This window comes from Drosophila takahashii, chromosome X, assembly GCF_030179915.1.
Source record: "Drosophila takahashii strain IR98-3 E-12201 chromosome X, DtakHiC1v2, whole genome shotgun sequence".
In the NCBI taxonomy this organism is placed as follows: domain Eukaryota; kingdom Metazoa; phylum Arthropoda; class Insecta; order Diptera; family Drosophilidae; genus Drosophila; species Drosophila takahashii.
This window is the reverse complement of record NC_091683.1, coordinates 14,362,348-14,373,545: the sequence shown is the minus strand read 5'-3', so window position 1 is coordinate 14,373,545 and position 11,198 is coordinate 14,362,348. Positions and strand designations below refer to the sequence as shown.

General features: G+C 38.7%; 1 protein-coding gene across 10 annotated transcripts in view; it reads left to right on the top strand.

The window, feature by feature from the left end:
- Window positions 1-3,039: 3,039 nt before the first annotated feature.
- Window positions 3,040-11,198, top strand: part of SK (small conductance calcium-activated potassium channel) — a 66,706-nt gene continuing 58,547 nt past the window's right edge. For all 10 annotated transcript variants that reach the window (XR_006412365.2, XM_044394232.2, XM_044394225.2 and 7 more), the window contains exons 1-2: window positions 3,040-3,236; window positions 3,909-4,424. The gene's annotated coding sequence lies outside the window, so the exon portion shown is untranslated. The remainder of the gene's footprint in view (window positions 3,237-3,908; window positions 4,425-11,198) is intronic.

The following is an 11,198-nucleotide window of genomic DNA, read 5'->3' as shown; positions in this document are numbered from 1 at the left end:
TTATGTACAACAATTCCCCCAATTTTAATGGGTTGGTTGAGCAAAGGGGGGAATAACTTGGTTCCCTTAAACACAAATCAATATGCCCTATATATATATGTATAAATATGTGTGTGTGTGAAATGAAGTTTGGACAGGTAAGGGATATCGTATAACCTCAAAACGAAATTGTCAGCTTTTATTCCGTATATTCCTTTGCCGACCGGAATCTCTGGGTTTAACACAGATCCCATTGGCTCTGGCATTAGTTTTTCGATGCCCACACCCACCTGGGGAAAAATAAAAGCTTTTTAGTTTATGTTGCTTGTTTTGGCGTTGTTTTCTTTTCTGTTTTTTTTTTGGGTTGTTGTGTTTTTGCCATAATAATCGCGGCATTAAGTCAAAAGCGGGCCTGCAAAAACAAATGCCAAATCAATGTCCATGTGTGTGTCTCCCATTGACAGTTGAGGTCAACATTCTAGTTAACATGGTTCTTAAAAAGGTGTACATATATAACAAGAATTCTTTTAGAACAATTAATCAATATTTAAGTATTAAAATAAATTTAAAAAAGGCATAATATCGAAAGTTTTTTATTAGACAACGTATCTTATTTATTTTTATATTTTAAATAAATTTTAAAAAATGGTAAAATATTATTTAATTAAAAATTAAATCATCTGCCGAGAAAGAAGTAAAAGGATTGTACCTACATATATATTTTATTGTTGCTCATCAGTGTTTTGTGTTTATTGGTTAGTTAACTTTTTTAATTGGCCATTTCTATAATTTCGCCCCCAATTGTGCGTGTGTGTGAGTGCGCTTGAGTGGCATGTGTGTGAGTGTGTGTTTGTATTGTGCGATAAAAGTTGACTCGTGCCAGTTTCGAGCTGTAACCGAAAACGCATACAAAACAAAAAGCGGCAAAAGCAAAAACGCGGAAGAATGGTAAAAGGGAAATATACAATGTGAATGGGAATTACAAAAAAACAAGGCATCAACAACCACCGTTAGCGCCAAGCGCCAAGCGCCAGGAGCGTTCTTTCCTCTCTCTCTCTTCCCCGCCATTCGCTTCCATCTGTTCCCGCCCACAGAGTCATAAATTCACCATTACCACGCAGCTACCTCAACAGTGCACCGCCCTCCCCGCCGCCATAGGGACGCCCTTTGACCCACTGAACCGCCAACCCACCAACCCACCAACCCACCAACTCCCCCCATTAAAGGTGGCAGCAAACAAACGCCGGTGACGCAACGGAACTCTGGAGACCCCGATTCCGAACCCGAATCCGAATCCGAATCTGAATCCGAATCCAAAACCGAGTTCGAGAGCGAGGAGTTGAAAACAGAAAGACACGAATACGAATACGAATGCGAATAGGAAACCGACTACCAGGGCCGGACCTGAACCTGACCCACTAACCCTTCGAATTAGAGGCAGCGATCCCAGGTTCCAATGGGAATTCAAAAAAAATATATACATAAATACACGCAAAAAGTTATTAAAACATTAAGCATTTGCATTGTACAATAGTAATTAAAAAAAAAAAAACAAAAATCTATTAAAAGTCATCATTATTAGTAATATCAATTACACATTAAATATACTCTTTAAATATCATTTTACTTTAAATCTTTCAGCTCAAATGGTTAGGATCTCAAAACGTATGTTTTAATAAAACGTTAATTTTTAATCATTTCAAAGCTGTTTCATTTGCATTTAAACTTGATCCCTAGGTCTAAACATCTTAAGGTCAATGTTAAGTGCTTTTTGGCCGCCATCTCATACTCTCGTAAACTGAAATGTGGCAGTAAAACTGACAAGTGCCGAGGCACTCTAATGAATTTAATGGATACTTACAGCTCAACCAGAGCATAAGAAAATGGCCAGTTGGGCTCTAATCTTCCATTTCAGTTTCAGTTGATCCAACTGTAATTAGGTTAATATTCGTAATTCCCCGACTCAAATAAACCGTAAAATGTGTTGAAATTAAATAAAATGTGTCACGAAAAAATGTTTAACTTAATTTTAATAGGGAGCAAGTTGGATAATTGGTTGAAAATTAATGGTATATCATATTTCGTAGAGTTCTTTTGGTATTATCTAATTATTCCGCTCCTGTAGATATCGGAAACTTTAACTTCGAGACCGATTTAAACTCTGACTCCATTTCTGTTTCCATTTTCGATTCCGATTCCGAGTAGCGACTCCCGATTCCCGATTCCCGATTCAGTTGCCCTGGCTCTGCATGCACTCAACGAAGTGTCTTTATACTAGTATGCTGTTTTTTTGCGTTTCGGGGCACAAAAGTGGCAAGTGTGGTTCAGTGGCGTCGTGGGGAGTTCGCTGCAAGGGGGTTGGTTAGGTAAATCACGTTTAATATATGACCAAGCCAAAAACATAACATTAACTACCAAAATATTACGTATACGACAAGTAAGCCGAGTTTTTCCTACATCTCATCAGACAGTTCTGCAAGTTGTATGCTATATCAATTAAAACTAAATGATGTATAAATTATTGAATAAGCTTACCTTTTTTTGTTATTTTTGAAGGCCTGATTTTTTTTAATGTAAGTTGGCTTTATTTTTTATAATCCCTTCTTTATAAGTTTGACAACCCCCTTGTTTCTTTATCATTATTATTCGTTTTACGTGATGAAATGTAAGCGTTATTGGTTTTTAGTTAGGAGTTTTGAAAGTTGGAATCTAAAATTAGCATACCTTTAGGGGTTCTTCCCTTCCGAACGTACACAAAAACCAAACTTTTTCACACCCTCCACCGCCCCTTCGCCCCCTCAAAAGACAATGTTAACTGTCGCCGCCGCTGGACGGACTAAACGACTACCCGCCCCCACAAGTGCGACAGAGAGGCGAAGAGAAAGTGGGGGGCCTGGGGGCGAAAGGGAGAGAGCGACTGGGCGACCGAACGACCGAACGACAAACCGACCGACAGCCGAGCGGAGAGAAAGAAGCAGAAGCAGAAGCAGGAGGAGAGCAAGGGAATGCCGACGAATGCTATATACACGGTGCCGAGCAACAAATTGAGTCAGTATCGCACAAACAACACTAACGGAAACATCAACGTGAAAGCGAGACGGACGCCCTCCGTCCCGTTATATGCTGTGTCTGTCTGTCTGTCTGTGTGTTGAGAGTTCTACGTCGCGCACTCCAAAAAAAAAAAAAACCAAAAAAAAAAATCAAAAACTTTAACACTCGCATACACACTGGCACACACAAACATACACACACATACAGTAAGGTGGAACAATCAAATACAACAGCTTCAGGTGCTAGAACAACAACAGTCAGCCAAAGAGAAGATGAAGCCAAGAAAAGAGAGAAGATGAGAGTGTGATCATAAGTCAAGGAGAGATCTTAAGCAGAGAGAGCAGCTTAGGGCCTTTGTGCACGACAAAAGTTCTCAGAAAACTTTCGAGATTCGAACTTAAGTTGTTAGTTCAGCTAATAACAATAATAAATTAAATATTTAAGCAGACAAACTCCGATCGTGTAGAGAGGCCTTTGGAGCAGCAGAGAGCAGGATCGCCATCCATCGGCTTAGTTTAAAGCCCAAACCGTTACTTTGAGCGCAAGAGAGTATAAGTAGCTTTGCCAAATGTAATCAGTTATCGGTGCTTTGAACTCCGGAAAAGTTTCCCACAGTCCCCCAAAAAGAAAGTAATAAAATATTAAGACAGGACCAGAATAGACAGGCACAGATGCATCCAAAGAAAAATCAAATAAAAACCCGTAAAATAGTTCAAATTCGACAAGCGGTGGAGTTGAATGCTCTTCGTTCGTTTTTCGTTGTCGTGGGTGTCGTACACACATAAATATATACGTACATATATATATATACAAAGATGCCTGCCCATCTATATATAAACAATATATATATCTATATTTTTTTTCTTGTTATTCTATAGTTAATATATATAGTTAAAAAAAAATTATATACAAAAAGAAAAGAAGTGCAAGAAAAATAAGCGCCCACTGCGGCCAATGGAAATGCCAAAGAAAATGCAGCAGCAACAAATTCGACAACAAACGCAAATTCTACAGCAACAACAACAACAACAAGCACAGCCACAGCAGCAACAACTGCAGTTCCCCAATACATAGGTCCACCGATTTTCCGTCTTTGTCGCGCGCGTTCACACACACAAACACAGTCACACACTGGGACACATGCATGTGCATAAATGGCAATATGGACGAAGAGCAGCAGCAGCATTTGCCTTGTATTGGTATACCAGCACAGTGACACGCGCGTGCCAAATATTGCCGATTTTATCACACGAACAACAACAACAACAACAACTGCAACAACAGCAACACCAGCGGGACCAGCTATTAACTAAAGGAGCCATTACAACAACAAAGACCATAGCAACAACAACAAGAACAACGAACATTGCTGGAAGGCGTCGCAAAATATCAAAGTGGGTACCACTACTACTAAGAAAAACTACACAAATAAAAAAAATATGAAGATCAATTTGATATTCATCGGTTTAATGGATTAATCAAAAAAACAAGATGGCTACCAACATTGATCTGTCTTATTTCGAATATTGTGTTACTGTTTTCATTTTCTCGTAAAAGTAATAAATATACCATATACATATATATTTCATGAAAATAAGTATAATTCTATATAACTTTTTTTTTATCGGTGTACTGCAACTGCAACAAAGATAGCATATTTACTAACACTCGCACACACCGCCTGCACTTTCACACCCACAAACACACACTCAAACTCGAAACTTGGCATACCAACACGAACGACAATAACTGTAACCAAAGTGCAAGCAGCAGCTGAAAAGGACAAAAGGGCAAGGGAAACAGGAGCGAAAAGGAGGAGCAAGAGGAAGAAGGAGGAGGAGGGAGCGAGAGGGAAGGCTAAATGAGTTATGCGTGCACATTCCTCAACTCACAGCTGCAGTTGGCCACTCACACACACACACACACACTTGTACATACGCACTGAGAGAAACTTCCTGCCAAAACTTATAATTATCACAAACTTAAAAGATTCCGAAAAACACATCCATGAGAAGGAAAGGATAAACCAAACGACAAGTACTAAAGCCAATTAAAAGTTAAAAGCTTTTCCTATAAGTAAAGGTTCTTATTTCTGTCTTATTTGTTTTAAGTTGAAAGCTTAGATAATACAATTTATCATCTTAAGACATTACACATACTTAATTAGGAGTAAGTGAGGTTAAAGGTGAAGAGGCAAAACAGTTTTGAACTTGATAAAAGGCTTTGAAATACCATTGCTTTGTAAAATCCAGAAATTAATGTCCTAATTACCAGAGAAGTTATCCTTCCTAAAGGTCTGTTTCAATAACTGTCTTAAACTTTGTATTAGTTACTTTTATAGTCCCTTAGACTTACTTCTTCCCCTTTCATTAAATCGAAGTAATTAGAAACTCCCCACAACTTTATACAACTTCTAAAATTACCCACTGAACTAATTAAAAACTTACCAAATCTAGGAAACCTAAATGAGAACCAAAAATTGCCCATAAACAAACTTTAAAGTGGCCGCAATCTCATAAATAAATCAAAATCCTTCCTGCTATGTTAAATATTCCCAAAAATTGTCTGAAGCACAGCGAGAGGGCCCAAGCAAAAGTTTTGTTCGTAAAATTAGTCCAAGTTGGCATACCGACAAGGGCTCAAATAGATTTTCGGACGACTCCAACCCCACAAAAGCGCGGCCCCAACAACTGTCTATTAGGTACATACATATATTTTTTTTGATGCTGGAATGAAAGAACGGGAGAACGGGATTCAAGTGCGGAATACTTGACATTTTTGCTCTCCGTGCAGTATATGCAGATTAGGCCAAGTTGGCTGAGCAACCAAACCGCAAACCGCAACCGAACAAGTACGAACAGGAGCTTTCGAGAGCTGTGCAATCAAAGGAAGGACCTCAAGGAACCCAGCACAGGACCAAAGAAATCCGTATCCGAAGCATGGACCCGTTGTAACTGGCTAGCAAGCGGTGGTCATGCAAATGCATAAGGATTAGTCCCCGAAAAACGGAATATGAGATTCTACTTCGACTTTCAGTCATCCCCAACCAGTAAAACAATGAGACCCCGTCAACGTAATTTAATACACCCCCCCCCCCCATTTTCCCGCTCCCCTTTGATGCACATGGAAAATTCATGAAGAGCCAAATTGAGTTTGTGGTCGAACCCAAAAACATAACTAAAAATAAATTATTGAGTACGAGAGGGGCAACTTTAAGACCATTCGGGGGGTTTGAACTTTAAGCTGAACTTTGTGCTGAACTTTTTACAACGGAAATTGAAAGCATGGTGAATGGGACAATTACTGGAATTGGGTCAGTAATTGAATGCAAGCTTTGTAATGGCTGTGCCATTTTAAGCCGGACAATTAGAAATTGCTTAATAGCTCTTTTAGTTTGTAATTTAAGTCATTAAATTGAACTGAAAAGATTAGTTTATAAAAATGGAAAAGAACTGTCTCATTGGTTACAAAAATACTTCTTTACTTTAGATCTACATAAAAACCATTCTCTACAAAAATAAGCCAAAATCCCGAAAAACACTTTGATCTAGGGCCAGTTTTCTTTGCCCTACCATAAGCCAAATTTGTTAATAGCTCTTTTATTGTCTCGAAAGGCACTAAAACGGAAAGTTCCTCGCATCAAAATCATTGTTAATTACCCATCGCTAAGCAATGCACACAAAAAACCAAACCCCAATTAGGCATTCCTTGTTTTTATTGTAAATAACAGAGATCATAAGCCCCGATGTACATAAATATACATATATACCACTATACTATACTGCTACTATTGTAAATAGAATGTCAATTGTGTTTATTTCCCAACCTATTATCCAAAAATACATCAAATAAACTTTTTTGAACTGAAAACACAAACATTTTTACACTTTTTCCCCTGAAATTTCGATTTCGTTTGGTTTTTCTGCTCATTTTTTCCTCTTTTAGTTTCTTTTTTTGCAACTCATTTCATCTGGATGTCGCCGTTTTCGCTTTCGCTTTCTATGCGTTGCGATGCGAGATTTCCCAGCTATATATATATATTTATCTATCTATCTCGATGCACTTGTATATGTTTTCTTTATTTTTTTTCGGGAGCGATCGTGTTGAATGTGAAATATGTCTGACATGTAGGAATTTGCCATAAATAGACCTGAGATCCCGAGATGCCAATCCCGATTCTTGGTGGCTTTGCCCAGAAATATATGTAGATATATCTCTAAACAGGAACTCCCATTTAATCTGTCCCCTGGGAATCTTAAGTAGCCTCTTGTTTAGCTAACGGGCTAATGGAAAATTGCATTCTTCTCCCCCAACCCGAGGTCCCAAATCGAATCTTGATTTATTTCGGTTAATCTTTTGAGTTTTAAAAGTCGTCACCCTGCCGCCTGCCGCCTTTCGCTGATAGCTTTTCCCCAAAGTCCCCTGTCGAATGGTTAATGACCAGAAAAGCGAGCAAAGTGAGCGTAATTAATGGAAACTGTAATCAATCATGCGCTCCAATTAACCGACCCATCCCGTCCAATATTCTTGATATTCTTGTCGGATGTGGGACTGCAGAGGTGGGATATATATCAACCTCCCCCCGTTCCTTTCTGCTCTCTTCTGTTTCCTCCTAACTGAATGCTAATGGCAGTGAGCGGGGAGGCCCCATTCCGGCCCGTAATGACACAAAAGCGGTCCTGGTGTACATTTCAAAACTCATTACGATTCACTCACTCGACGTCAGCGAGGGCGTACTATATACGTATATCTTGATATATATACGATGCGTATGTATAATGATATATGTCTGTGGTCATAGCCGACGAGTCATCATCTCTGATTTCTTAATTTTCGCGTTCCCCTTCAATGAGTTCCATATTTCAGTATTTTTCTTTTGTTTTCCATAAGGTACTTGGCCTTTTTCGGGGAACTCGAAAAGTTAATTATTCGTATGTGGCACGCTTTAATGGCGAATTTTTCGGAATTGAGGTTGCTTTGATTTGTCTTATTATTAAATAAATAATCGTATGGATTGGTTTTTATTGCTGGTTTTTAAGCAAGCATTTTAATTCGTAATTTAAAAGGCTTCTTCTTTTATCAAATTCTCTTTATAAATTACGAATTACTGTCCCCAATAAATGCCAATCCAAATGCAAATTAGATGGTTAACTGACATTTTCCAGCCGCAATAATTGCTTGTTGTAATAAGTTGGCTTTCCTGATTTTCGGATAACTTATCGGCCGAAACATCCATAAATATTGGCATTAATTTAGCTTGTACATTGATAAAAAAAAGAGCCAATGGCCAAAAGGGAAAAAAAACACATCGTTATCTCGTTATCGATAATTAATTCAGCCAAGCAAAAAGCACTTGAGTCTCGACCTTAGTCTCTTTCACTTCGCCACTTGAATTCATGAATATCGAGAACTTTGTTTGGAGGGCTACTTTTTCGTGGGGTCCGTTCGGTCCTCCAGTAAATCCCTACCAAAAATTCAATGCTCCTCAAGATTGCTATTCATAAAAATCGCCAGAGAAAGCTTGCGTCTTTTATTCATATCGATAATTGTTTGAACAATTTCGGTGAATACCAAGAATGAATTCATCGATTGCCTTCGGCCTTTCCCTCTTCCTTTTCGTTTTTCGCTTCTTTTTTTTTTGGTTTTTGTCTCCTTTTTTCTTTCTTGCGCTTCATTTACGTTCGGGTCCTGGGGGCGTAGTGGCCAAAAGGGGGAGTGGCAATCGAGAGGAGACCAGAGGACCCTTATAACCTTTCACCTCGATTGGACCGGGATGTTGGTGGGTGAGTATTTCACATTTGCTGATTTTTGACGCGTCCATTTACTGTTGATTGATTTTGTCTTTACACTGAAAAAATATATTCTTGATTTTAAAACATAAAATAACAACATATTTAAGTGATACAAAACGTAGAAATGTTTATGAATGAAAGAAATTTCTTTTTGGTCTCTTTTCATTGCAGTGATTTTGTATAATATAAAATCCATATAGCTGCATGTGTGAGAGTTGTGGTTGCATCTACTTAAAAATACATTTATTTTTGCGGCTTACATTGCGCGAGGAGACATGGAAATTGATCAAATATTTATACAGTTTGCATAGTCAATTTACATAAGTCCAGCTGTGTGGGTGTGTAAGTGATTTTCCCCGAGTGTTTTGTGGGTTTTAGTGTGTTTGTTAACCGCACCTCCCCACCACCACCCACTTTCCATAACCTTGTCCGCCGTTTGTCCGTTGTGTCCGCCGTGTGTGTGTGTGTGTGTCTAGCCTTGTCCTGTCTCATCAATGTCAAAGCAATGAACCCGAATATCCATATTGCCAACGCTTCGCTTATTCAATTTCCCCGTCTGTCTATCCAACTGAATTTCCCCCGACTTTCCCCGTGGCTAATACCCTTTTCAAAAGCCTGGCAGCTTAACAAGGGCGGCGACCAAGAGGGGGACTTGGGGAGAAGGGGAAAGCGGGGGCTTAGGGTATTAACAGCTTCGACTTGGCCCAAAGGAAAACAGCGTTTTTGTTGTTTGCCCAACAATGTTAATGTGTCTATATAAGCAGGCGCACAAAGGCACACAGTTGCGGACAGGATAATAGCAGTGCAAATTAACCTTTGTCGTGTGTCCACATTTTCATCGCTCATTGCCCGAATGGCTGGCAAAACAATTAGGCACTCTGGTTTCGTAATTATATTTAGTTTGCCTTCTTTTACACGGGCTAAAATGGAATTTACAATGAGATATACGATATAAAATATTACAGACAGTGATTCGAGCTATAGAAGTTAAATAATAGATTTAATTATATATTTCAAAGCTAATCCAAAATTAAAAATAAATTTAAAACATATAAGGTATGAAATCTTTAAAGGCAATATAAGTATTATTAGTTTTTTGACCGATACAATGAAAATATTGATCCAAATATGGATTGTCATACCTTTCTGAACTCGTTATTAAATTTCCATTCGATTGGCATTTAAAGCTGGACATTTTATTTTTTTTTGCCATTTTTCGTAAAAAATCATGATGTACCCCCTTATAAAAAAAAGAGAAAATTTGCGAAAATTTTATTTTTCCAAAATCACACGAAAAGTGTTATGGATTTATTTATTATTTTGCTATCTGTTCAAAACAGTATGCATTTTTGGTGTAGGACCATTTTTGGCCAAGTTACAGAAAAAAGAACAAATAGGAAAAAATAATATTTTTACCGAAAACCCAGATCCCGAACTTACTTTTTTGCCCTGGACTGTATGCTCTGCATATGTTAAGTATATACGCACTCAATTAGAAAGGAAAATGTGGAAAATGGTAGAATCGTTTATGACTCAGCATAGTGTATAGTGCGTACCGCCCCCAGACTTCAGATTTCGCTTTTCGGATTTCAGACTTCTAGACCGCCCGCCCGCATTTGGCCATTAAAAATGTTCAGGCATGTGTAATTGTTTTACACACAAGATGCCCAAGATATTGAGCTCAAGAGTGCCTGGCGAAGGGAGGAGGACTTTGGATGTAGGTTTTAGGTATGGAGTGTGCGTTTGATGTCTATATGGTATGCATAAGTACAGGCTAGAATGTGGATGTGGATGTGGGTATATCGGTGGCATCTATCTTGACAGGTGCCGACAACTTTCGGATAGCAATGTCAATTCTTGTCAAAACAATTTCTTTTTGCCTTCGGTTTCGGATTCGGATTCGGCAAGTTAGTTATATATAGCCCATATAGCCTGACACATGGATTGTAAGTAGGGTACCTTCTTCGTCGTTGATGGCTTCATTAACTTGGTTGGCTCGGCTTGCCACTCTTTTTTTTTGCCTTTGCTGTTTTTCCCTGCTGTCCATCATCTATTGTGAGCTTGCCTGTGTTCTTTGGACACTTTTTGATGGACTTTCGGAGGATAAGTCAGACCCACATCGAAAATGTCAGGACTCGCAACTACGACAAGTAGATTGTGTTGTCAGGTTGCGAACGGTGGAGCTCCAGGCAAGTGTTTCAATCAATTCAAGTTTTGGCGAAAGTCTAGGACTGCTTCTAACAGCCAACAGCCAAAGTGGCTTAACATCCTTTTGTGCCGAGCTTTTCATATTCCCCCCAAGAGATTTTGTTAACTTTCTGTAGTTGTGATAGCCCTGCCAAGTTATTTCAGTTCGCATCGATTAAGAACTTGTTA